The sequence below is a fragment of the Gavialis gangeticus genome, unplaced genomic scaffold, assembly GCF_001723915.1.
Source record: "Gavialis gangeticus isolate Ggan-Ray unplaced genomic scaffold, GavGan_comp1, whole genome shotgun sequence".
Lineage (NCBI taxonomy): Eukaryota > Metazoa > Chordata > Crocodylia > Gavialidae > Gavialis > Gavialis gangeticus.
The window spans coordinates 152,449,226-152,455,402 of NW_017729024.1; positions in this window are offsets into that span (position 1 = coordinate 152,449,226).

The window sequence follows — 6,177 nt, forward strand, 5'->3', positions numbered from 1 at the left end:
CTCTGTGCTACCTGGTGAGGATGTGTATTCCTCCTTAATGTAGAGTGCCACACCCCCGCCTTTCATCCCTGTCCTGTCCCTCCTGTACAGCCTATAGCCCTTGATATGCACCGCCCAGTCATGTGTTGGGTCCCACCATGTTTCAGTGAGCCCCACTATGTCTGGGTTGGTGTCAGCTAGTAGGAGGGTAAGTTCCTCTTGCTTGTTTCCCATACTACGAGCATTTGTGTAGAGGCATTTGAGGCCTCCTGTGGATGTGTGCACTGGACCCCTACTTCCAGCATTTCCCTGGCCCCTGTTGCTTACCTGTGTATATGTTCCGCTCGTCAGTTTAGGGTGGGCTGCACTTGTGGGTGTTGTTTGGTTTGGCAGTCCAAGTCTTCCACTGCCCTCATCTTCCCCTTCCCCCAACGAGCCAAATTTAAAGCCCGCCAGAGGAGATCTGCCAACCTAGAAAAAAAAATACACGTTTACCTTTAGGAGAAAGGTGGAGCCCATCCCATCTGAGCATGTCTCTTGTCGTGATGTGTGGGTCATTGTCAAGGAAACCAAAGCCCGCCTCAATACACCATTCCCAAAGCCGCCAGTTGGTCTCCACAATGCACGTGGCATGCCGTCTTCCACATCTGCTCACTGGTAGGATAGAAGAGAAAACCACCTGTGCGCCTATCTCCTTCAGCATGCCCCCTGGAGCGTGGTAGTCTGCCATCAGGCGACCAGGGCTTCTCCTGGCCACATCATTAATACCCACATGGATTAGGACCATGGGGTAGTAATCGGTGGGCTGGATCACGGCCTGGATCATCCCCTTCACGTCCTCAATCTTTGCTCCTGGTAGGCAGTAGACCTCGCGTGTCGAGGGGTCCTGGCGACAGATGGGGCCCTCTGTACCTCTCAAGATGGAGTCGCCTATGCCAATCATTCGATGCTTTTTCCTCCTGGACTGCTTAGCTCCTTCAGCCTGTTTGGATTGTGGAAAGCGTGGAGTTGCCTCCTCTCCTTCCTTCTCCTCCAGAGTTGCCAGGGCCTCGTACCTGTTCTCCAGCTGGAGTGGAGGAACTGGTGCTGCTGCGTTATGAGCAGCCCTTGTTCTGGAAGTGACCATCTGCCACTCTGCAGTGGAGCGCTCTTCCCGAGGTGCTTCTCCCTTGGGTGTATGACCCTGCAGGGAAAGGAAATAGCTGTCAATTTCTCCCTCCACCTCCCTGATTCCCCTCAGCTTGCTAACCTCCTCCTGGAGCTCCCTCACCTGCGCCTCCAGGGCCCTAAGGCAGGCGCCTGCAGGACAGGTGCGGGGTCCCCAATTCCTGGCCCCCCAGGCCTTGCTGGGCAACTCCCGCAGGCCAGGTGGGTGGGGGGATGCCAGTCCCCCATGGGATCTGTCTGGGTGGAGGCCTCAGACAAACCCTGAGAAGGCTGCGCCCTCCGGGCAGGGGCCCTGGCAGCACTCCATGTCATTACCATCTTTGGAGTTGCTGCTTGTTTCTGGCTTAGTGCAGTGCCTTCGCCCTGAGCTAGCAGGAGTCTCTCTCCTGGCCCTTCCTGCTCGCCTACCGGCATGAATGCCAGCGCAAACGCCGGCGCGCTCTTACAGAGGCGTGCCTGTTTGCGCATCTTGGCTTGGGAGTGCGGCTCCCTACCAGCTCAGTTAAGAGGGATCCGGGGGGCTTCCTCTCCGGATCCGGCTCAGCTGCGTCCGGTCCCTCTGCCCCACTTACCTTAGGGGGATCAGCTGCTGCTGCTGCCCCCACTGCTGGCTCTGCTGCTGCTGCGTCCGCCTCCACCTTGGGTCAGGTAAGGGGGCACACATGCGTGCGGGACACACGTGTGCCTGGATCCGTCCTCTTCTCCCTGCTCCTGGCTCCCAAGTGTCTTGTGCACAGCACCGTACTTTAGCACACTCATGTCCCAGCCAGTCCCTCTGCCACCTGACACCACCACCCCGAGCCTGCTGCTGTCCTGGGTGCCTGTGTAGACACTGTGCCCGGGAGTAGCTGACTGGTGCAAACTGCTCTGGAGTTTATCACATTGCATTAATTGCACATGTAGATGCACCCATTGTTTAGTAGATGAGCTGGAGACTCTCAGTTTAACAGACTAATTCCTTCACGTTAGCATGACTTTCACCCACTGAATGTAAATACTAGTACTGTGGGGTTCTGTGATAGAAGTAAATGAAACATGGCACAGTATGGCTGTGGCCATGCTGGATTAAATGGGACTTGACCTTGTCAAATCTTAGAATCTAAGCAGTCCTGGACCTAGTCAGGTTTAGAATGAGAGACAGCCTTCGAATCCAAGGTATTATAGATACAAGCCAAAGCAAATGAATGGCTTGTAAGTTTTTATTGAACTCCATTGTTGTTACTGAGCTGATACAAGGAGGTACAATATAGCTCCCAGTCCTTGTCCTGCTCAAAAAACACAAAACGAGTGAGGGACATTTCATCTGCTTCAGCATTATTTTTCTCATCTGTAAAACCAACACTATTTGCATAAACTCAAAGGAATGTCTGAGGCTGGATTCATGCATTTAGTGATTCCTGATTCAAGTGTTATTTATGTCCAGCACTGTATTCAAAGTATAGATACATTTATACAACAATGACACAATTCTAGTTGTCATTAATGGCCTGAGTATAACATTAGTAATTGGTATAGTCTGTCTTTTCAGGATTTTGCAAAGATTTTTTTTTTTTTTGGTTTAAAGCAATCTTTAAAACATTCTATTAGCCATAAAACACAGATATTCCACAAAGAACTCAGCAACTGTTTAAAACTTAAACTGTTATATAGGGAAAGAAGTGAACAAATAATGCTATCTCCATCTGTAACTTTATGAGGAATCCATATAAAATGACATTGTTTTTAAGTATATTTTTGAAGTGTAACCCCAGAGTAATATTATCACAGTACTTATTTAACAAGTCTATTTCTGTATTGTTCCATCATGTCTTCTTACAAAGAAAAAAATAAGGAGGGCAGCAACTATTTCTAGAAGTACTAGTTTTATAACATTTTCCAGAGGCACCAAGAGTTTGTTTACAAAAAGAATATTTGGACCTGTATTTTTTCCCCTCAGACAGTGGTTCATTTGATTTGTTACAATAACAAAATCCCAAACACAAGTATTTGTATTTGTACTTATGCACTATGTTTGGAATTCAGGCCAATTTATTGTGCATCTCTTAAGTCCCTAGCTGTGCCTGTAGTCAGGATTTCATCCTCTACACAACTGAAAACCATACACAAATAACTGCAAATTTACATGTGTAGGTCCCAGGTCAGTAAATGACTTACCTGTGTGCTTAAGTCCCATTGAATCCAATTGCAGCTAAGAATCTACTTAGTGAAGCATCTACCTAGGTGGTTTGCTGAACTGAAGCTATGGTCAGACTCATTTCTTTTTGCACAACTGGAAGCCCACTTAAAATTAAATGGTCTCTAAGAACATATTCGTTGATGATTAGTACAAATGAAGCCATAATAGAAGGGTGAGGAGCTATTCCTACTGGCTGTTTCAAGTCCTTCCTCCTGAACTTCTTTAGCACTACTGATCTCTCTGGTATCTCTACCAAGACAGAAAGCAGAGGAAGTGTATTTGCTAGTCATGGCACCTACTCTTTGGCAGACTGCAACAGCAGTTGTTGGCTGCAGCTTTAGTTTTATCTAAGGATATGTCACATAGTGAGGCTGTTACGTGATCTGTCTTTGCTGCTTTCTGCTCCTAAAAGCTTTCTCCATTCTCTGAACTGCTACACATTTTTAACATTCGTGAATTAGGTGCCATATGACTCCCTCATGAAATTGCTATGTAGGCTATTTTTATAATTACAGAAGTGGGAGAGAGGGCTTTCTTTGCCTCACATACGTTCTGCCTGTAAGTAGGTGAGACTGGTTCTACTGTACTGAGTCACCCACTACAGTAGGCAGCTAATTCCTGAACTGTAACACTACGACTTCAGCAATGACAGGGCTGGGAAATTTGAGGTTATACATACATGTAGAATCTCTTGCTTGCTCTTTCAAAGCATTATTTTATTTGTTCCTTATGCCCTAAGATCACTATATAAAAAGGTTCTATGTTTCTCTTCATTAGTCTTGTGTAGTACATTATAGAAGTCAGGACAGAGTGACACTTTATAGATTAAGTTAGAAAGGCAAAAGCTCTTGTATGCAACAGCTGCTTTGTCCGATACTATGACTGGGCCTGCAGGAAGGAGGGGTTCTAACCAGAAAGCAGTTAGGTGCCGCTCTGCCCTGCCTTCTGCCTGACTACAGACTAACACAGCTGACTACCTCTCACTGTTCAGTAGAGCACAACTCAGCTTTTTGCTAAAATATCACTTTGATCAAGTTCCAGCATTCCAAAGTCTCCCTTAAATCATTAGTTTTATATTAAGCAGAAACACAAAAAGACTGTTAAAATAAAATCCCTAATAGTAAGGACTTGGAAAAACACATTTTTAAATACCAGTCTTTAGGCAGAAGCCACAGCATATTAAACACACACCTGTTACTCATGCAATGCCTGTATTTGCATATGCAGACAAACAGTTTCACCCAGACCTGTTGTAGGGTTTGCAAGAAAAAGGAGCAGATTGAAAACTCAAGATTCCAGTTTTCCACAAGGTACAAGCCACCTACAGGTGCAAATTAAGATTTTATACCCCTTCCCTTCCCTCCACCCCCAACATGTACAGATTTTGTGGACTCAACTTTGGTTCCAGTACTGAGGCTGAGCAGAATAGGACACACTAATAGATTTTTTTCAGTCTCAGGCAGAGAATTCACAAAGGGCTCTCCCAGTTTTATTCTTATAGTGATGATATTGTCAGCATGAGATAAGTAATTTGGATTAACCTGTTCCAAACGTTAAGTGACTGGGTTATAAACAAGTAAAAATTTTGACTAGTTTCATAGATTTCATAGACATTTGGGCTGGAAGGGACCCCAGAAGATCATCGAGTCCAGCCCCCTTCCCCAGGGGCAGGAAGTCAGTAGGGATCATAGGATCCCAGCAAGATAAACATCCAAAGGCATTCAAAGTGGATGCTTGAACTGCCTCCAGCGGCAGTCCATTCCAAACCTTGGAAGCTCGGACAGTGAAGAAGTTCTTTCTTATGTCCAGCCTGAAACGGTCTTCCAGGAGTTTATAACCATTCAACCTTGTCATTCCTTGGGGCACTCTGGTGAACAGATGTTCCCCCAGATCCTGATGAGCACCCCTGATAAACTTATAGGTGGCCACAGATCATCCCTGAGCCTGTGCTTTTCCAGGCTGAAGAGTCCCATAGCTCTCAGCTTCTCATCATAAGGTCTGTTTTCCTGACCTCTTATCATGCACGTGGCTCTCCTCTGCACCCTCTCAAGCTTCTCCATATCCTTTTTGAATTGCAGAACCTAAAACTGGATGCAGTACTCCAGCTGCAGCCTCACCAAGGCTGAGTACAAGGGGAGAGTGGCTTCCTGGGATTTGCTTGGGAAGCATCTATGGCCTGTAGTTAGCCAGATCTACTTTCCTCCCTTTCTTGAAGATAGGCACGACATTGGCCCTCTTCCAGTCATTGGGCACTTCACCAGAGCGCCAAGAGCTCTTGAAGATCCGTGCCAGGGGCTGAGCTATGATGCTTGCCAGCTCCCTGAGTACCCTTGGGTGTACTGACCCAAGCCATGAAGGCTGGCTGACTTGAAGGTATCCAACCTGTCAAGGTGTTCCTTCACAAGGTCACCTTCGATGGAAGGGCAAGGAATCTCCCTCACCTGGGCCTCCCTGACCCATAGTGGGCAGGTCCGTCCTATGGGACTGGTGGAAAACTGCCGCAAAGCACCCATTTAGCAAGTTTACTTTTTCCTGGGCGTCAGTTGTCACTTGCCCCACTTGGTTTAGCAGAGGTCCAGTGTTGCCCTTGCTTTTCCTCCAGCTCCCCACATATCTAAAAAAGGACTTTTTATTTTCCTTGATATTTAGTCAACTTCACAGTAAAGCGTCTCATTTTGAGGCACCCAGCAAGGCATAATAGGGAGTTATTTGTTTTAGCCTCACAGCGTCCATTTAAATGCCTATTTCATTGATTCTCAACTTGTTTAGACTCAAGGACCCCTCATTTGACTCAAGGCACCCCTCCATAACTCGTTAATTGAGCAGGACCCATTTAAAAAACTAATTTGTGTATT